Source organism: Palaemon carinicauda, chromosome 27, assembly GCF_036898095.1.
Source record: "Palaemon carinicauda isolate YSFRI2023 chromosome 27, ASM3689809v2, whole genome shotgun sequence".
NCBI lineage: Eukaryota > Metazoa > Arthropoda > Malacostraca > Decapoda > Palaemonidae > Palaemon > Palaemon carinicauda.
This window is the reverse complement of record NC_090751.1, coordinates 48,103,278-48,125,777: the sequence shown is the minus strand read 5'-3', so window position 1 is coordinate 48,125,777 and position 22,500 is coordinate 48,103,278. Positions and strand designations below refer to the sequence as shown.

General features: G+C 37.5%; 1 protein-coding gene across 1 annotated transcript in view; it reads left to right on the top strand.

Annotated features, from left to right (window-relative positions):
• The window catches only part of LOC137620891 (G-protein coupled receptor GRL101-like), a 464,398-nt gene that overhangs the window by 39,717 nt on the left and 402,181 nt on the right, over positions 1 to 22,500 (top strand). The gene's annotated exons all lie outside the window — the stretch shown is intronic.

Genomic DNA, 22,500 nt, shown 5'->3' with positions numbered 1-22,500 from the left:
CGATGTACTTTGAAAGTTTGGCAAGAAGTACAGGCGCGGACCCAATCCTTAGCATCCTTAGAAATGCCGTGCCAAATGAACTTTGCCTTCAGCAGCTGTGCAGTAGAACAGTACGAGGGATGTGAAAGGCCGTGAATGAAATCAAACACATGTCGGCGCATGGGAGCAAGAATCCAAGGTCGCGGTCTACCAGTACTGACGTCACAGAGGAGGGTGGTGTTGGAGTCTTTGAGGGGAAAGTCTTCCCAACGGAGGGACGTGCAGGATGTCCTACATGCTTGATACTCTGGATCCTGTCGTTGGGCTTCAGCCAGGGCTTTGTAAACCAATCCCAGTTGAACGGCAGCCAACGTGTTTCTTGACAGGGCATCGGCAACGGGATTCATTTTCCCAGGGACGTATTGAAGGGTGCAATTGTATTCAGCCATGGCGGAGAGATGTCGGCGTTGACGGGCGGACCAGGCGTCAGACTGTCGAGTGAAGGCTTGCACCAGAGGCATGTGGTCTGTGCGAATGACGAAGGGCGTACCTTCTAAGAAATGGCGAAAGTGACGGACAGCCAAGTGCACCGCCAGCAATTCTCGATCGAAGGTAGAATAACCCGATTCTGCCTTGGACAGTTTTCTGCTGAAGAAGGCCAATGGGCGGGGCGAGCCGTTGACCACCTGCTCGAGTACTGTACCCATAGCGACGTCGCTGGCATCGGTGGAGAGAAGGAGAGGGGCGTGTGGGATAGGAAAAGTGAGAGCGGCAGCAGTTGATAGGGCCTTTTTTGCATTGCAGAAGGCTGCTTCTTGAAGGGGACCCCACTTCAGGTCCTTTGGCTTGCCCTTGAGGGAGGCGTAGAGGGGAGCAAGAGTGGCGGCAATGGCTGGCAGAAAACGGTGATAATAGTTGATCATGCCCAAGAATTCCTGCAGAGCTTTGACGGTCGAGGGCGCAGGGAACTTCTGAACGGCTGCTACCTTCTCGGGGAGGGGAAGGACTCCTTCAGGAGTGATGCGGTGCCCTAAGAACGACACTTCGTTGGCGCCAAAGGTACACTTATCGTACCGGACTACAAGGCCGTTTTGTTGCAGGCAGTTGAGCACGATGCGCAGGTGACGGAGGTGTTCCTCTTTTGAGGAGGAGGACACAAGTATGTCGTCCACATAATATACACAGAAAGGGAGGTCCCCTAAGATGCCATCCGTGAGACGTTGAAACGTGGCCCCAGGCCAAAAAAGGAGTAATTGAAGGTGTATGTACCAAACGGAGTGGTGATGGCAGTCTTGGGGATGTCTTCTGGGTTCATAGGCACTTGATAATACCCCTTCAGGAGGTCGAGCGTAGAGAAAACCTTCGCTTTGTGCAGGTAGGAGGTCACGTCGGCAATGTTTGGGAGGGGGTAGTGATCCGGTTCTGTTTGCATGTTGAGGCGCCTGTAATCCCCGCACGGACGGAGGGAGCGGTCTTTCTTCAGAACGATGTGTAAGGGTGACGACCATAGGCTGGAGGCCTTTTGGCAAAGGCCCATATCCTCCATTTCGGCGAACGTCGGTTTGGCGGCTGCCAATCGTTCCGTTGCCAGACGTCTGAATTTTCGCGAAGACTGGGGATCCCGTCGTCTTGATATGGTGATAAATACCGTGCTTGGCCGGAGCCATGGGCGTTTGGCGAAGTTCTGGACGGAAAACTTCCGGGTACGACGTGAGGAGGTGGGCGTAGGCATCCGTGGGTGCGCTGATGTGGAGAGCGAGGTTAAAAGGGGCGGGTTGAATAGGTGTCGACAAGTACGAGTCTGCGTTGACCAATCGTCGGTGGGCGACATCGACCAGAAGGTGGAAATGAAAGAGGAAATCCGCACCGAGGATTGGCAATGTGATGTCAGCAACGAGAAACTTCCAATTGAATTTACCGTTTCCGAACGATAATGTGAGGTTCTCGTAACCGTAGGTGGGTATCTCAGATCCGTTGGCAGCTACCAAGCGGACGTCAGCAGATGTAGACAGACTACGTCGTGCCTTGAAAAGTTTCCTTGGCAAAAGAGAACGACAAGCACCTGTGTGTACCAAAAATCGCATGCCCGTTTCTGCATTCTGTAAAAAGAAAAGATTAGAAACACGGGAGGCCACCGCCACGAGCGATGGCCTACTTACACGTTTTTTGGCCACTGACAATCCTTGGCACATTTCTTCGCGGTTGCCCCGAATTTGAAGTGGTAGTAGCAAAACTGCGGCGGATGGGAGGTAGTAAGTGGCTGTAGCAGTCGTTCGTTGGAGCGCGAGCGATTGGTGGGTGGTGGGCGGCTTTGTCGCTGCTTCGGCACGTCACGGGGTAGGCGTGTATGTCCTACGGCATTCATGTCAGCTTCGGTTGACGTTGAATAGGCGTCCTCTTCGTCAGGGGTGGAGGCGTTGATGGAGGTCTTGAAGTGGCTGTCCATAAGGGCGTCGGCTTTGGTCATCAAGTCCTTTATGGGTAAACTATCGACATCGGGTATGGCAGCGCGTATAGGTCCGGGTAAACGGCGTATCCAAAGGGCATGAAGTAGGTTCACCTCACGAGGAGAGCCGTCTGCGGCAGGTTGAAGGCGAGCGATACTGGTCATTTCCCTGAGGGCAAGCGAAGCCCTTTGGTCCCCCAACGGTTGTTGTGAGAGCTGAAAAATCTTTGCTATACTGCTGCTGAAGGTATGTTTTGAGGGCGTCATACGCTATTGGGGTGTCTCCTTGTTCACAAATCCAGTCGGATATTTCTGGGAAGGTGTCCTCGGGTATCGCCACGAGAACATAATCTGCTTTGGTGGTTGAGCGAGTCACGCCCCTAATGCGAAACTGGACTTCTGCGTGCTGAAACCAAGCAAACGCCTCTCCGCTGGCAAACGATGAAAGTTTGAATGGAGCGGCCGCAGCACCAACTGCCATAGAGTCCGCCATATTACCAACAATGGAGGTGCGAGGGTGTGGGGGTGGAAGGTGGTGGGAGCGAGTCGACTTCCAGGGTCACCAATGTGACGGGCCGAGAGAAAGGTTGCGACTCAAAAGTAGGAAGCAATCAACTGAGTGAGTTTATTATAGAGCACTCTCCTTTATATACAAAACCTCAAGGCAACAGGCATTTTCATGTTCACAAGACAGACAATGTTACAGAGGAAACAGAAGACATGATTATTCAGGTTCTTTTTAGTGCGAGGTAAGAGCGCAGATACAAGCATAATATATACAAATAATTTATGTACGATCGTGTGACACACGGTTGGTACACCTCTGATATTCTATTTAAAGTAAGCTCCACTTCATTAGTTTTATTTTTTACGATTCATTTATATTTTCCCCCATTCAAGTATCATCTGTTGTCTTCTTTATTTTTTTTTTTATATTGAACATCTAAATGATTAAAAATAACCTTGATATGGAACTCAGATATCCATTTTTTTTTAATCTTTTTTGCTTAATGAAATTATTAAGGAATTACATGTGCTCAGGTAATGATTGCAGTTGCCAAAATAAATCAACAACGGTAAGGGTTAATTTGAATTGATCGCAGAAGTAGTTAACCATATGAGAAAGGATTTTACTTCGAAAGACTTGCAGAAACAAGATTGCTTGTGTGATATATATTCAAATTTGTTTCGACCATTTCTAGTAGTATCTGTTTGCCTTTTCATTTTATTCTTTCGTATTATTGTTATTTCCCTTTCCGTTTTCTTGCTCGTTGTGATTATGCTATTTTACTGTTTTTTATTCTTACAATGTTTATCTTTTAATTTTCGCTTCTATCTCCTTAGATTTTTTACGGGTTATTTCTGTCTAAATTTACATATAAAGCTAATTTGTAAATGGACTTGAGTCGTAATTTGAAATTCTTTAACCTTTTAAAGAAAATCTAGATATTTCTGTTTTTCAACTGTTTATTTAAGGCGAATGTAAATTGAGAGGAAAAAATTGCCCCAATTTTGGTAATAAGCTTTTTAATACACTGTGTTTGGTGTGTTTGAAATGCCGATAGCAAAAATGATATAGAATAGCTGAAACTTTCGTTTAATTATCATCATAAAGTTCGGAAGGATGAAGCTGCTTAGAGTTTATTTAGCAATTAATGGAGTTCAATACATTGTTTACGAATTATTGTTTTGAGTTTACTCTTGAATGTTTGGATCTTTAGTTTTCTCCATTTTATGGATTCTTCTGTATACCAATGAGCGTTGAAGATTAACGTACTTCATCATATAAAGGCTAAAACTGAACACACGTTTCTGTTAGTGGTAGCAATATAAAATCTGTTGTTTCTTTTGTGGGGTTTTTTAACAAATAGCCTACTCACCATTCTAATTGGCAAGCTTTAAATCAACGGGAATACTCTTAGTAATTGGTACTCTGATTTTATTTTCCTGCCGCTTTCTCTATACCTTAAAGTAAACGAATATAATAAACACACAGACCAAAGGAAAATTGTTCTTCACTTTATAATTATGTTCATTCACAAATTTTTTGAACTTCGGATGACAATTACAAATTTCATCGCCGGTGTTTTTCACGTTTATACTTTATAGATGTACAAGGAAACCAAAACAATATTTCGACAGTATCATTTATGAAATGATCATTCTAATCAGGTAGTTGAATCGATGGATCTTCAAAAGTTCAAACATTCAGCCATTTTGTTTTCAATATATTTCCTTATTTCCTTTCCTCACTGACCTACTTTTCCCTTTTCGTGTCCTTGGGCTTATAGCATCCTTCTTTTCGAACTAATGGTTGTAGCTTAGCTAATAATAATAGTAATAATAATAATAATAATAATAATAATATTAATGATGATGATGATGATTAATGATAATAACTCTGATGTATGACTAGTATGTTCACAGTCATACTGACAGGATAAGAACGCGTATATTTCTTAGCACATTTATTGTGAAGTCAGCTATTTCCGTGTAACTTATATCTAAATTGTGTTCCTTTGTTAACTTATCGGCTAACATCTAATGAAGGAAAAGTCCAGATGATGCACAATATTCTGGTATAATTCAGATATCAACTGGCCGATCAAAATATCTTGTTAATACTTTTATTGATAGTTATAATGGCTAATCTTGTTATAATTATGTCTAATGAGCAATAACTCTCTCTCTCTCTCTCTCTCTCTCTCTCTCTCTCTCTCTCTCTCTCTCTCTCTCTCTCTCATGTAGGAAGAAGAGAGGAAACATGTTTAGTGAAGTGTCATTTCTTTATGTAACTCGTAATAGAATGTGTCTTTTTTTTGTTTTAATTATTATGAATGCCGTTGGTTTGATAACTTAATATGGTGCTATTAATTTTACAACAGGTAATTTTATATACAGAACTACATCTTTATCTATATATATAAAATAAATCTGAATTAATTGTGTAAAAAGCATCATCGTATTTTGATGATATTTTAATTGATTCCTTTAAAACTAAAATCTCCAGCCATAGAAGTTTGCAACGATTTTTCTTTGTAGATATTAGTTATTAAGGCATTCGGCTTTTCTTTTTAATAATTGAATGATCTAACCTATTTGTTTGCTACGTATCGTTCAACGCAATATTTTTAATCTGTGATATGATTTTAGGATTTTGGGGGTTGTTTTATGCTCTAGATTTTCAAAAAGCATCGGCTTTTATAGATCTTAATGTACCTTTAATAATAATAGGTCTTTTGTTGCGCCTGTTTGTTTTACAAGAAAATAAAAAGCGAAAGGCTGCAATTTACTATGAAAACGAGCATCTTGCATATGCAGATTTTACTCTCTTTGCATCAATTCCATCTCTGGGCTGTAGGCCTGTGGTTGTTAAATCCCTCGATAGAGGTCAAGCAAACTAGGAGGAGTGATTTTGAAGCCTAACAAATCTCAAAGTTTGATTGTAATTAAGTCAAGGGCAGTAGCTTCTCAATATCCAGATGTCTGCTTTGTCAGCGTCTCTTTGATTATATACAGTGATTCGTGATTGCAAATTTAATGTTGAGATACACATCCCTTATTTTTTGACTGAACAAAAAGTTGTCGTATTGACAAATTCTTTAGAGCTTTGATGGTTAATGTAGGACAAAGGATTTTTGTTCATTCTTTTATTCTGCCATATTATGAATATCCTCTTCCTGTCTGGTCTTCAGCTGTTGACTCTTGTCCTATTTCGTTAGACACAAATTTATGGTCTATTAATTTCTTATTTTTGATCTGAATATCAGTCTCTGGCACGGTCATTTGATTAGTTCCTTGCGCATGTTACATAAGATTTTTTATAATTCTGACCATCCTTTGCATTACGGTTTTCCAAGAATTTTTCACACTGTACGCAGTACTATAGGGCCTATATGCTGTTAATTCAGTTTTGCCTTCTTCATCATAAGGCTCAATACTACACAGTATTCTAGAAATTTCATTCCAGCTGTGACCAGATTGTGGAATGTATTTCCTAATTGTGTTATTTAATCGGTAGGACTTCAGAAGTTCAAACTAGTTGCAAGTGTCTTTCTGTTTTGTCATTTATGTGTGACTTTTATATTTAACGTCTATACTGATCTCAATATATTTTTTTATTTTTTGTCATATTTCCGCACTGCGCTGCTTTATTTGTTGGAGCTCTTGTGGTTGTAGCTTACCTAGTAATGATAATATTGATAATATAGATTCATATAGCAAAGATTATGTGCTGCGAGTAATTAACATAAGAATTTAGGTATTTATTGACCAGGTATATAATAAAAATAAATGTTATACTTCGAATTTGGTAGAGTGTAATGTTCTGTCTTATCACAGCCATGTTTGGAATTCTTTCTCTTAACTTTTTATACGATGGGTTCTAATAATTCATTTGGTGAATATACTTCAAGAATTTTATTGCCTTTTCACTAGAGTTCGATAAGCTAAATTTGTTGACATAACTGAATGGTCTGTGTTGGCTCCTAATTATCTTGTGCTTTTTGTTATTTCATTCCAAATTATGTTGTTATCGTTTGTGTTGCTTTTGCAACACATTATGTAATTATGCACCTTAATTTCCCCTTAGATTTGTAGCCTTATGTGTTTTCTGGATATGAATTACTTAGTAAAATTGATAAGCATACCTGCTATACCTCATTTACAAGAGCTGAATGCAAAATAGATTTACTCAAAATACAGACTGAATAGATGATAATATTTTTCCAAACATTCATGCACATGCAAGAGTATAATGAAATACAATGTTGAAATTGTGTAATTATTTTTTTTCAAACAGTACCAATAATACGTTTTTATCGTTATGTCATTCACAATCTATCGATATTTTTCTAACTTCTATGGGTTGTATCTCAAAAACCTCTCTTTAGTTTCCATTTAATGTTGGCTCCCTTCTTAAGTTGTTCACAATTCACTCTCCACTCTCTGGACAGGAAGTTAGTCACTTTGAGTCTGGAAAATTACTTGGGTCTTAATTAGAAGTTTCTTCAACCTTTTAAGAGAAGTTCTCAAATCTTTTATTTCATTCCTTTGTAAAAGGGTTTTTGCAATGCCCTTTAAAGTCCTTGTGTGCTTGAAAGGAAAGGTTTTAGAAATATACTTAATGTATAATTTTGTCTTGCAGTGGTATTTAGGATCAGATTGTATGACAGTGGGGTTAAAAGTAATGCTTATTTTTTTATTAATGAGATATTTTGACTATTTATTCTCCATCTCTTTTGTATTCTTCTTTTTATAACTTCATGTGAAATAGCGTTTCATTCTTTAAAAAAACTGAATACTGGTCAGTCGAAATATGAGTGAAACTACTTAAGTGACTGAAGACGTTTTTATTAGCAAAGTTGGTTACTGTATCAAAATAAGATCTTACTTTACGCGCTATGATGAATGTGGCACAATCTTATTAACTGAAAATTTGCAGTGAATATTCAATATCACTGGCTCGTTTTGATAAATTGGTAAATTTTTGTAAATCTAGTTATACCACAACTATGACTTGCAACCACGATTGGTTCGTTATAAAACTATTCGAACATGCCGATATTCGTTTAGATTTACTGGAAGTTATATACATTGTAGTTATCAATATATTATATTTCCCCTCACTCAAATAACAACAAATAATGGGATTGCTTAATTACTTCTTGATGTCATTCTTTAGTTTAGAAGTGTATTATTTCAAGAGTTGTACATCTTAGCTGAATAAAATATTTTTTTTTTGTACTGCAAAGAGAATAATACCTCCTTCCCTGCTATTTTCACATTTTTCTGTGCATCTGATAGGAAATTCACAAGCTTTTACGGTGGATCGGCTATATGTTCAAATGTTAAAGGTAAATGCTCTAGTTTGTACAAATTCCTGTGAGAAGAAAACTAATCACATTCTAATTGAATTCCCTTTGAATGAATTTTTTAAAGTGTGCTGGTTTTTTGGGCATCTTTTGTCAATAGATGATGTATCCTATAACGTGTAACAGTATCTTGTGAAAGACTAACGTTTGAATTTTTGTAGTCTATTTTGTGCGTTATGTAACCATCAAAACCCCATCACGGCCTAAACGGGAAACTGTCTATTTTGGTATTTGTTTTTTATTTTTATGAGACTGGCATGTCAACTATGACAGTCATAAAAGACATTTCTTTTAATTCATCATATGCATAAGGTGATTATTACTTTCCTTCAATCGAGAACAGCAGTCAGTATAATATTTGTCATTTTCATCATACCTATCAACTTTAATAGATTTAATGTTCAATAGCTAAAGGAGGCAATTAAAGGTTTAAAGGACAATGTCCTACAGATTGACTATATATATATATATATATATATATATATATATATATATATATATATATATATATATATATATATGATCAGCGCCTAAGCTCCTTCTCCACCCAAGCTATGACCAAGGAGGGCCAAGCAATGGCTGCTGATGACTCAGCTGATAGGTCTATAGGCTCCCCCAAACCCTCCATCCTTACCTCACAAGTATGGTGAGGTTGCAGAGACCAAAGAAACTAACAGAATTTGAGCAGGATTTGAACATCAGTCTGGCATTCACCAGTCAGGGACGTTACCATATCGGCGATTAAGCACAACCAGACAGACACATGTGAGTTGAGGCATGATAGGTAATCGATCTGTTAAATCCCGCACATTTCAGTTTTATTGTCTAGGGCTCTAGGCTATTATTAAACTGTCCATAAATCCTGTGACAAGTGTCAGTGCAATCGTTGGCCTGTTGAAAGCTTACCCGGAGCTCTGTTACTGCACCCATTGTGGCCTGGTTTTGTCTTTTATGGTTATCGGGCAATGACCCCCGATAGGTAATTATAGAAACAGGAATGAAAGGGATAGAGAATGTGTGTTGTGTAGTGAGGCAGATGATACAACAGAGCATGTGTTCAGCTGTAATGAATTAGGAAAATTTAGAAGCAGTGGCATAGAATGAGGGACGCTAGAAACACCATCTAAAGAAGTTGTCCGAGCGAAGATGTAATTAATTATTGTTTATTGTAGTGTTTGAGGGGTTCGTTAATAAATTTACAGGACGTAAACCTATTTTGGTAAAGGTTTGACAGTAATTTCTCAAAGATGAAGTTACATTATTTTTTTTATTAACGGTACATTCGAAAAAAATTCAAATGACTGGTATTGCAAGTTTTTTTCGTATGTATAATACTACTACTCTCTCTCTCTCTCTCTCTCTCTCTCTCTCTCTCTCTCTCTCTCTCTCTCTCTCTCTCTCTCTCTCTCTCTCTCTGTCAGCTTGGAAAAGGGTGATAACCCAATTTTATTATCCGTTAGGTCTATCCATTTATAATAGATATTACCCTGGCAGTTCCCAACGTATCTGAAGTTGGATGTATCAAAAATTATATATTTTGTTTTCGTAATTTTACAGTATACCGTCGTAATCGTTTTTTTTTAAATTTTGTAACTTAATCCCATTGAATAAATGTTTCCGAGCGGAAGGTATTATACTCTGGAATTAAATTAGCTATAAAAAATAGCATCACAGAAAAGCGTTATGAAATTACGCTAAGATCTGAAACATAAACCGCCTTAAACTCCAGACCGCGTTCAGGCAGTGTGGAGTTTGAACTAAGTTTAAAGTTTTCCTTCAGCACAGACGTCTAAATTCATTTGCCTTTATGGTAAGGCAACAGTTTTGACTGTTAAAAGACTTTCTGACTTTTCTTTTTCTCAAACTGAAACTAGCCACACTTCTCTTTAATTGTGAATCTTATTAGTAGTTCAGCTTTCCACTTTGAACCAAATTATCTCGAAGTAATTTATATAGAAATCTTCTCAAGCATATTTTTTTTAATGAATCTAATTGATTTAAAAAATAAAGATGTTACTAATGCTAGTCTTTCAAATATATTAGAATTAATCGTATAAAGGAGGAGTAGGAGATCCGTTATAGTGTATCAGGCACTCATCTGAGCTCCTTATAACTGGTTTCAAGAAGCCAATAATGTTGAAACGTGATGTCATCCCTAGGGCCAGGGGAATGGCGGTGTATATTAGGACCGAGTACCCTGCTTCTCATAAGTCCTGCTATCAGTGTGGATGTCTCGAGATTCAGGTAATAAAAGTTTGTGGCAGGCATAACAACTTTTATATGTGTTCGATCTACCGGATTCCAGACATGGATGATTCTATCTTCGATTGTGTTCTTACCATTATGGCCAAGATACAAGAAGATGATAGAAAGGCTTCTTTTGTCTTTGTTGGTGATTTTAATGCTCACCATAGGGAGTGGTTAAGGGTATCGGCGGGGGGGGAGGGTTAATTTTGAGTGGCGGTGTTGAAACTTGCACAGTTATTACCTGTAATTATAAGGAAGATTCACATGAAATTTCAGGACAATTGAAAGAAACCTTTTTTTTTTACGAATATTTTTAAATTAGATCTCCTTTCTTGTTTATCACTCAATTTAAAAAAAAAAAAAAAGATACCAGCAGAAAGTTCTATTCCTACCAAATAAAATGATATGATAGAAAATCTAATATATGATTTATGCTATTTTTAAAAAATTTTTAGTAATGCAATAAAAAAAAATACCATAAAATTATGTATTTCAATGTTCGTAGAAAAAAATTGAGAGAAAAGAAGAAAGATAGCCCTGGTGATGTGTTTTCTCACAATCTCTAATTAAATTGCTTTTGAGATTATAAAAATCCTTTCATAAATAACAGAGTTATTTAAGTTTGAAAGTAGAAAAATGTATGTTATGAGAAAAACGGTTCTAAAGTTTTTCTTACCTTTTTTTGCTTTTTAAAACCATATAGTGTCTCTTGGAAAATCCCTATAGGGCACCTGGTACCCTCTCTTTTATAAGAGATATTATCCCCTCAAAAAAAAAAAACACTTTTCACTTAAACAAAATAGTTAAAATCATATTTTATGTGTTTGTGTGTGGGGGGGGGGGGGTATCATAGAGCGCCACTCTACTCTTTGTTGCCAGGGTTTTTGGGGAACAATAAGCTCCACCTTCATATCCTCCTTTAGATGTTCTTTGTTTCTTTGCCGTTCTTGAATACATTGCAGACATTCTTTTCCTGGTCTTCTCCTTATATATTTTTATACCTTTGGTAAGTGCTGTTTGCCATAGGTCTAGCACCTAAGGCAATTCGAGTGTTATTCAAGGCTGCTAAGCCTCCCACATTTATCATATTTTGATACATAAAAGAAGCTGTTGTTTCACCAATAGTATCTGTTTTCACACTTTCATTTTCTTTCTCGTTTGTATGTTTGAAAACAGACGGTTCTTCACACAGACACTTCAGTTTCAAGTCAACATCAAAACTGTTTTTATCAACTTCGAGTGTTATGTTGCTTTCACACTGCCCACAATATGTCGAACTAAAAACGTCTTTCAAAACTTTCAAGGGTAATAAAACTATTTCCCCATCACTGCTTTCCCTTAGGAGCTTTTCTTTATCAGTTACAAAACCACTCAATAAAGAAATTCGTAGTTTGGCTCCCGATAACACACCATCATCTGTTGCATCATGAACAGAAGTTACATTTCGAAAATGTTCCTTCTCTTCTTCGTCCTTCTCCTCCTCATCATCATCAGATAACTTCAAAATAAAATCATCAGTTCCATCATCATCACCTTGATATATTTGAGCAAGGGAATAATAGAATTCACTGGAAGCAGCTTCGCTATAGGAAAGACTCGCGAGGTCATTCTCACACGTGCTGAGCACATGGTGTTTGTTTATGTTTTTGTTTTCGTTATAAGCCCTAATATTGCGAGAGCTTGCATCCCTTCACTTACTAAACTTCCTTAAAGGCATTTTGGTAGTATATATAAATCACAATTGATGTTCAATAATTCGAAAAAGTGATGCAACTGTTTGAAAATACAAGAGAGCACAACCACAGATTATAGGCCTAGGCAACTGGCTTTGTTGTTGCCATAAACATAGGGAGATGCCGACTCTATCGGGAAAACATATCGTACGACGAACGAAAAAAAATTATGATAAAAAGAAATAAATTCTTCGAGGAAGAACGAAAAAGGAAAATGCTAAGGTTACGCCTACCCAGCCCTTTAATCCTTTACCAGGTAGGTCCTTTAAATTGCCCTTTAAACTGTTTAAAAGGCTTCGTATCGATTTCATCTTGCGCGAGGCAACGGAGGGAACCCCCACTTATCGAAATATGACAGTAACTAATTTTCGCAAATTTCAGCCAATATCGCCAAAATTACACCAGGCCGATACCCTTAAGTTCTATCTCTCCTACCGATCGCCATGGCTTAAGAGCTTTAGACTTTGCCTCTGAATCAGGCTGTGAGCAAATCATAAATGAAGCTACTCACAGGTCTGGTAATTGCTTGGACCTCGTATACACTGACTCCCCTGGCGTTATAACTAGTAAGGTTGGTTCTCCAGTCGGGACATCTGATCATGCTTTGATTTCATTATTAGTGAAGACTGAGCAGCTTGTCCCTGATATATCATATTCTTGTAAAATTTTATATGAAATCCCAAGCAGACTGGAATGGGATATTGCATGATTTTTTGTGCTTGAATTGGTCACAATTATATAATAGTGTAGATCCTGTTGTCCCTTTGAATGAGAATCTAGTCAACATAATTGATAGGCGTATCCCTTCTCGTGTGCTAAGGTACCGAGTGAAGGACAAACCGTGGTTCAATGATGATTGTAGATGTGCTTATTTGGAGAAGCAGGAGGCCTATCACCTTTGGAAGGGTAACAGATCAGATTTGACCTGGAACAACTATACTCAACTTCGAGCTTTTGCTCAGAGAGTTTATGCCTCAACTGAAAAGGAGTACAATTTAACCATAAAAGAAACCCTTTCTGGTACAACTCAGGAATATAAATGGTGGTCTACCCTTAAATCTGCATTCTTTGGTGTAGATGCAACAGTTCCTTCTTTACTTAAACCAGATGGCTCTGTCACTCACTGTCCAAAGGAAAAGGCAACCCTTTTGGCTGATGTTTTTGACAGTAAACAGAGTAATGAAAAACTTGAACTTCCTCATTCCTGTTTTCCTGAGGCTAAACTAACTAGATTAGCTTTTCGATCTCGTGAGATTAAAGCTCTGTTGATGGACCTTGGTGCTTATGGAGGTGTAGACCCAAATGGTATTTTTCCTTTGTTTTTCATAAAGACAGCAGATTTCTTAGCCCCAAAGTTATGTTATTTTGCGCAAGTTAGCAAGAAGAGGAGCTTTTAGCACTTGTTGGAGAATTGGTAATGTTACTCCTCTATGTAAATGTGTTTGTGGTAGCTCAAGTCCCACTGATTACCGCTCAATTTCCATAACTCCCATATTATCTAAAGTTTTTGAACGTCTTCTGGCAAAACGTCTTAATAGGTTTGCTGAAGGTAATCATCTACTCCCTAGTTTGCAATTTGGTTTTCGTAAAGGCCTTGGAGCATGGGATGCCCTTCTTACAATCTCCAATGCTGTACAGAAATAACTTGATTGTGGTCAGGAAGTTCGTATGATTGGCCTTGATTTTAGTGCTGCCTTTGACCGTGTTAATCATGAGGCCCTTGTTTTCAAACTGAAACAGTTGGGAGTGGGTGGGTCGTTTCTTAGCATTATTATTGATTTTTTAAGTAATAGATCTCAAAGAGTTGTTGTTGACGGGCACCATAGTGAGTATAGGGATGTGATATCCGGTGTTCCACAGGGTAGTGTTCTTGGCCCATTACTTTTCATACTATATACACATGACATGTGGTTTGGCCTAGAAAACAAGCTTGTTGCATATGCAGATGATGCTACTCTCTTTGCATCAATTCCATTCCCTGAATGTAGATCTTGGGTTGGTGAATCCCTTAATAGAGATTTAGCTAAAATTAGTGCATGGTGCAAATTATGGGGTATGAAGTTGAATCCTAACAAAACTCAAAGTATGATTGTAAGTAGGTCAAGGACGGTGGCTCCTCAACATCCGGATCTCAGTATTGATAATGTTTCTTTAAATTTGTATGACTCTTTAAAAATTTTAGGTGTGATTCTCGACAGCAAATTTACTTTTGAGAAACATATAAGGTCTGTGTCTTCTTCAATTGCACAAAAAATTGGCTATTGAGAAAGTCTTTTAAGATTTTCGGTGATCAATCTATTCTGAAGAAGTGTTTCAAGTCTTTCATTCTACCTTGTTTTGAGTATTGTTCTCCTGTCTGGTCTTCAGCTGCTGATTCTCATCTTAATTTGTTGGACAGAAACTTACGGTCTATTAAATTTCTTATTCCTGATCTAGATATTAATCTCTGGCACCATCGTTCAATTAGTTCATTATGCATGTTGCATAAGATTTTTCATAACTCTGACCATCCTTTACATTCAGATCTCCCTGGACAATTCCATCCTGTTCGTAATACTAGGCAGGCAGTTAATTCTAATAGCCAAGTCTTTTCCATCATGAGGCTCAACACTAGGCAGTACTCTAGAAGTTTTATTCCAGCTGTTACCAAGTTGTGGAATGATCTTCCTAATCGAGTAGTTGTATCAGTAGAACTTCAAAAGTTCAAAGTTGGAGCAAATGCTTTTTTGTTAACCAGGCGGACATGAGTCTTTTTATAGTTTATATATGACATATCTGTTTTGACGTTGTTACTTTTTTTTTAGATTGATTTATTGTTAATTTATTCTCTTAATTTATTTATTTCCTTATTTCCTTTCCTCACTGGGCTATTTTTCCCTGTTGGAGCCCCTGGGCTTATAGCACTTTGCTTTTCCAACTAGGGTTGTAGCTTGGACAGTAATAATAATAATAATAAAATCACAGTATATTAAAGTTATATGGTTAAAACAATGTTCATGTCAATACTAAGACGAGCTCCATTGAAATGTACCAAAATTGTGTTTAAGACAACTTAAGGTCACCAAACCAGTTAGCCAAGTAGTTATCTATTTGTTTATTAGACCACATTAAGTATGAATCGATAGAAAATAGTTTAATGCAGTTTGATAATTTTTGACGTAGTATTTGTATAGTGATTTTAAAATGCGTTGTGAGAAATGCTGATTGATAGGTAAGTTGACAGTTGGAAATGTCCCAGCCTGGGGATCTGCTGGATGGTGGTTTGAGACCCGCTCAAGCTCTATAGGTTATAGTTGTGTCCGCAACATCAGCAATGCTGTGAGCTAGGAATGGGGGAGCCTATGGGTATACATGTTGGGTCATCAACAGCCATTGTCTTGTCCTTCCCGGTCTGAGTTTGATGGAAAGGGGGCGTGGCCACTGATTATATTTATATATGGTAAGTCTCTAGGGCATTGTTACTCTCCCCTGCCTCTGCCATTCATGAGCGACCTTTAAAGCTTTAAAAGTTTGGCACTGTAGAGCTGCCGTATGCCTCGGCAAATCAGACACATGTGGGAAAAACTATGCTGGTTACTTTGTCACCAAGGAATGTTAGCTACGAGGGCAAGAGTAAGAAAGGTATCCTCCTTGGCCAGTTTGGGTATATGAGGGAGATAAAGAAGAGGGGTTAGAACGATGCCCTTTATCCGGATGATATTTATTGATAAACAAAATAAAACTTTATTTCAGGGCCTTTCGCTGCTCTTACATTATTTAGGTTATGTTTTGTCAAAGGTATATTTACGTGTCCGCATCAATTAACACGGTTGGCGAAGTTGGCATCATATGATAAGGTTTATGAAACTATATATATATATATATATATATATATATATATATATATATATATATATATATTTATATATATATATACATATATTTACACACACACACACACACACACACATATATATATATATATATATATATATATATATATATATATATATATATATACACACAGAATATTGCCTGGCCGTTCTGTCCAGACTTTAATTTTTAATTGCCTAATTGCCCAGAAGTTAGGCAGCTTGTGTTGGGTAGAATGGTTTCAACTTTTATCTACTGACACTTTTAACTCGTAGGAGGAAGGATAAGTACGCACGAAAAGATTAAACAAAATTGGATTTCCTTTATATTTTATTCGTTACTTCTCTTTTTCTATCTCGCTCTGGTTTGTAGCATTTTGCTTTTTAATGAGAGTTGTAGGTTGGCTAGTAATAATGATAATTTTTTCAGCTTACATCACTGATGTCTGAAGGGTTCTGCACCATTTTTGTTCCATGAAACGCTTATTCTCTTACAGATCTCCTACTCTGCTAGATTGAAAAATAAAAGAATATTTTAAAATAATGTAGTAGAACAAATGTATACTGAATAATATATACATATGTTTTTATATATTTTTGTATAATGTATATATGTACCGTATAAATACGTATGTTATGTATTTATACATACGGCATGTATACCATACACATACATACACACATGTAAATAAATATATATATATATATATATATATATATATATATATATATATATATATATATATATATATATATATATATATATATTAAAATTCTTGACTCCCAAAATATAAAGATCTAATGAATGGAGAGCAGAATATCTTTTCATTGATGAGTAAAATGCATTATAGTGTTAATTTTAAAACAACTTTGGCGTTGAAAAACTCGTTAATCTTTTTGTACAATACTCCCTCACCACCTGTGAGGCAATTGTGTTCTCTTTTAATCTCTGAACGACAGAAATATGAGCCTCAAACCCTTCTTAGGTAGCCTTGGAGGTGGTGGGCGCTCATAACAAATGATTTTGATTTATCTCACCTTTAATCTTCTGGATTTTGCTTTGTGTTACCTGGAAGTTGTAAGGGGAAAATCTATGGCACTATTTCAGTCAAACGTTGTTCCTGACAGCTTCTCCTGTGAGGTCAGGGTATTGTGATTCCTTTTCCATATATTACTTTCTGTATTGTTATATTTATCCCATAGTGCTGTATTTTTAATCACAAAGTATTTGCGTTTAAAGGTTACTCATGAATGGCAGAGGCAAGGAACAGTGAGGGCCAGGCAATGGCTGCTGATGACTAAGTTGGTAGACCTATAGGCTTTCCTAAACCCCCATCCTTAGTTCACAAGGATGGTAAGGTTGCAGACGCCAAAAGAAACTATCGAGCCTGAGTGGGTCTCGATCCCTTGTTCATCAGATTACTAGGCAGGGACGTATCCATTAGACTACCATTTAAAAATCCAGATTCCCGGCGTCTGTTCTTTTATTAGAAGAGGCATCCTTTGTCGGTAGATTTATTTTCTAATTTAGGATCTTGAAATTGGCCATTGATGTCTGAAAAAAATCTTTTGTAACATTACCACAAGTGCAAAAGACATGATGAAACTATTTAAGTAATTGCTATTATAGGATAATCAAGTAATAGTTTTTACTTGATATGTTTCCCAATCAGAATATTATTTTAACACAGTACTTAACATAATTAAAGGATAGATAACTCTAATTGAATATTAATCCGGGAAAAACGTAATTTCCTTAAAGATATAATACTGAATATTGTTTCCTTTCACCGCCATGTCTTGTAATCTTTTCCTCAGAACTTTTGGAAGAATCTCTCTCTCTCTCTCTCTCTCTCTCTCTCTCTCTCTCTCTCTCTGTAACTGATATTGGGGCCTTGTTAGCCAAACTACCGTCTTGCTAATACCCATTGTTATGTGAGATTCTTTCTCATGATATGTTGCTTTTTACCCTGACTGTGCTTAACATTTACTCTTCCCTACATTTAATGGGTTGCCACAGATATTTGATATTCATCTTGTGTCCGTATTTTCCATCTGTGAACATAGATATTTCTGCTAGTCTTATCATGAGAAAGTGCTGATACCCGAACTCTCTTTGATATTATTAAATGTATAAATTTGGTAAATGTGGATGGGGATATCATTGCGTTGTAAGTTAAAAGATTACATGTTAGGTCTTTAAATTTGCTTCTTTAGTCCTATATTCTTCTTGTAAGTACTGTAAGTTTGGCTTTAACACAATCTCAGGAACGTTTGACTAAAATGGAAATGTCAAAGTATGCCTTCAAGAACTAAATTTACATTTGCTCATGAAGTTGGTCAAATACTTATTCGCAAAAGGTTGCTGAAGAATTACACGAAACCTATACTTCTTTTTAGATAGCAATATCTCAACATCCAATGAAGCGCCACTCAATTGTTCCTGTTGGAATGATACAGAAATATCTTAAAAAGTTTTGTTGTAGCAGGGTAGATTAGATTCTTTCACTGCTTATGCATCATTCTTAAAACTTCTAACTGTTATATATTATCAATCTCCGAGTTTCATTGTATATTCTGTACCGATGAAATGTGGAGACACTTCCTTTGTCTTCCGTATTGGGGCAGTACCGTTGGTGCACCTTAAGCGGTGTATTGTAGGCATTAGGCCTATTTAGATGGTCGTCCAGTGTCCTTTCGGTTCAAAGCTGCACTTTCTATTTACCTTTATACTAAACCTCTCTCCTATCTTCTATGATTCCTTCCAGCTGGATAGCCTCTCGACTTTTACTTCGTATTGCAGTTGCCGGGCTTTTCCCCAGTTCCTCATGGGCACTGTAGTCATATGGCATCCCAGGCCATACTAATGGGTCTCAATGGCCAAATTCATAAAACCAATCATCCAATTCGCTTGTGAGTGGGATTTTAATTTTGATAGATATAAATATTAGATATAATCTCTTAAGATGAGGATTATGAAGTATAATTCATAAGGGCTTAAAATGATTACAGCAATATGCTTAGCGATATACTGTAGCATTTGTATTTGTTATTATTATCATGAAGTGTTATTGTTATGTAATTGCTCAGGGTTATATAAACATACATATATGAAGTACGTTAATGAAGGGTGATTTATAATTAATGTACTACTACCTATAAAATCTAATGAGATGTATTCTTATCACCTTATGGGAAAAATCTAATGTGATGTAGGAAATCTCGGAGTCCAGAAGGCACAGTATCGAGCATGTGTGCTAATACTTGGAAATTGGAGCGGAAGGGACCTCCTCTAAAAAGAGCCGTGATTTAGAAATGAGGTTATATCCTAGTAGTAATGGGTTTCTTTAAGAAAGTGTTTTTATTAAATGAATAAGAATAATTTTAGTAACAACATAGAAAATTATGAAAACAAAGTTCTAAAATTATAATGATCCTAACAAGCATTTTGGATCCGAGTTGGGTGATGTACTGCGTGTCAATTAGCTTAATTCGTACCCAAGGTTGGATATATAAATATCAGACTAGAGTCAAGTTTAACAGGATCTTCTCTCCTTGTGGTTGTTTGGAGGCCCGTTCCCCTGCCTATGGATTCGCTAGATAGCAGGTAGGGAGGACATGGGTATCTCATTAATCCATTCATGCACGTCACTAATTAGAATGATGATGAGGCATTTGACTACTATGGGTTTCACAGACAGTGCAAGTGCGATTTTTTGCAATTATTCTGTAACGAACAGTCGTATCAATACGAGATGTTGCTATAGGGTATTACACCCAGTGAGGAAATTTATAGGGGTATAATGAATCGTTAATTATTAATTATAAAGACACTTGCCCCTATGCCAAAGGGCAAAATCTCACTCATCCAGTCACAAAACCGAACAATAATATACAGAACCTCTACCTCCACCCCCTCCCTCCCTCTCCTTTCATCCCTCACCTGCTCTCCCCCTGCTTCAAGCTATCTCTCTCCATCTCCACGCCATCCATCCCTCTCCGTTCTTTCCCTTCCCTTCATGCTCTTTTTCTGAGAAGGTAGCTTAAGTTGCAACTTATTTTGTATGATTTTTTTTTTATATCAAGCACTCTATCTATCTATCTATCTTATCTAATTATAATATTTATTGTTGTAGATATGGAACAATTCAATCGGTTGTTACCTATCAGATGACTGACTGCTTTATTCACTGGTTTGCTCATCTCTCTCTCTCTCTCTCTCTCTCTCTCTCTCTCTCTCTCTCTCTCTCTCTCTCTCTCTCTCTCTCTCTCTCTCTCTCTATGGTATTGGTTATGTAAATAATTATTAGATTAATAGAAAAAAAAATCGTAAAAAAATATGTTTAAATCAAAGCAACATTCAGAGAGAGAGAAAGAGAGAAGGAAAGACGTAGGGCAGGTGAGGGAAAAAAGGAGAGGGGAGGAAGAAAATGGGGGTTGGAGGTGAAGGGGGTTGTAGGCAGGCGGAGCTCTTCCAACCTGGTGTTCGTTTTCTTGCTTGGCTAATGAATTTTGCCTCTTGGTATAGGTACAAAAGTCTTTATTATTTACAATAAATGATTCATGATACTCCTATAAATTTCCTCACTGGGTGTAATACCCTATAGCAACATCTCGTATTGATACGACTGTTCGTTACAGAATAATTGCAAAAAATCGCACTTGCACTATCTGTGAAACCCATAGTAGTTTGACACTAGCCTAGCACTTACTTTACTTCATAAAAAATGTTACCCCAGTTAAAATATTAGTATTTGAACGTAAAAGACAGCTAAAAGCTTATAATGCCAACATTATAGACAAAAATATTTTATTAAGAGTTAGTAAATTTTGTAATTTGGGCAACGAACATTTTATTTTCGTTATATATTAAAACACGCAATTCAGCAAAAATAAAAACCCTCATGAAGAAATCGACCTATAAACCCCGAAAATGCTAGGCAAGTTCTTTGGCACATGTATTTTCTTGCGTTAACGAAAGTAATTAATTTGAAGTCAGTCAATTCACGCAGCTAAATTTTGTTCTGGTAGATGAAGAGGTCCATGGATAACTACCCCTCCTTCATGATGCAGCTCATCATAGCGACAGAGCATGTGCTTGCAATGTTTTCTAGACATGCACTGCTTTGCTACCAACACCAAAATTCTCGAGGAGTCTTTTGGTCTCTTTTCTGAATCCCCCTCTTGAGCAATCCCATGGCATGACATTCCATCAGCATGCTCGAATAGCATTGATGATCCGAGTTACCCTGGATAGCTGCATCATGAGTTCTATATTTGGTTAATTTTAATTCTTTTACCTCTTCTTGGGAACTACTCCTCCTTTCTCAAAGCACACAACTTTTAAAGACACCCGTCCCTCCGCATCACCTTGTCTAGTTTTATGAATGTTTGGCTTGTTCTGATTACGGTTTCCTGCTCAATCATAAATTGTTCTTCTCTTAACCAAGTGGCAAGCTATTCCTGGATCTTGTTATGATGCCTGACCCTGTGGTGACAAAGCGAAGAGCATCTCTGAATAAAATGGCAAATGTCTTCTGCACCCTCATCACGGTGCCTTTATGTCAGTCGCCCCAGTTGTTCCTTTTGGATCCTAACTACTGCTGTACTGACTCTGCACATTGCCATCTGTGCTCGGATTTGTACCAGGTCGAGAGGGAGGCGGCCTCGGGCCTCTGATTTTGGTGCAAGGAGACTGTTCGTGCCTGGATCTCCATAAAAGTCTTCAGCACCTTTACCATAGCAACTGTATTTTCATGTCTCTATGCTTAAGTGTCAATTTCCGTTTCAATTCGCAGAAAGCTCTGCTATCGATCACTTAAATATCATGCTTACTGGTGAGACCCTTCATTCCCCTGCCTCAGAGGTCATGAGTTTGAAATTGAGTTCAACAGTTTTAGCTTTCTTAAGGTCCCTTTCTTCTCCAGACATGGTACGTTGGGTCCACCATCTGTAATGGGGAATCTTATCAAAATTTTTGTTAGACAGAGCGGGGTGTATATGGAGCCACTTTTACTGCCCTTGCCATTTTCTTGCTAAATGAGCCCAAAACGTATAGGGAACATGGACCCTTCTCAAGTTTATATAGTAACCTTGGGATTAAGTATTGTCTGAGTATGTAGGCCTTTTGCATTGGCAAGATGCCTTACTAATTTCTGTTAATTTCTCACTGATGCTTCATAGTTCTGTAGGTATTCTTTGTCCAGGATCTTTTAGACCAAAAAGGTCTACTGTTATTCCTTGTGATATTTTATGTATTGGATTAATTAAAGGGATTGGTTCTTCTACCTGGGTTTCTGTACTAGTATAAGTAAACCCATTCTCTGGATTTGTCTCCACTTTCAAGTCACCCTGCTGGCCACCTGGTCTCT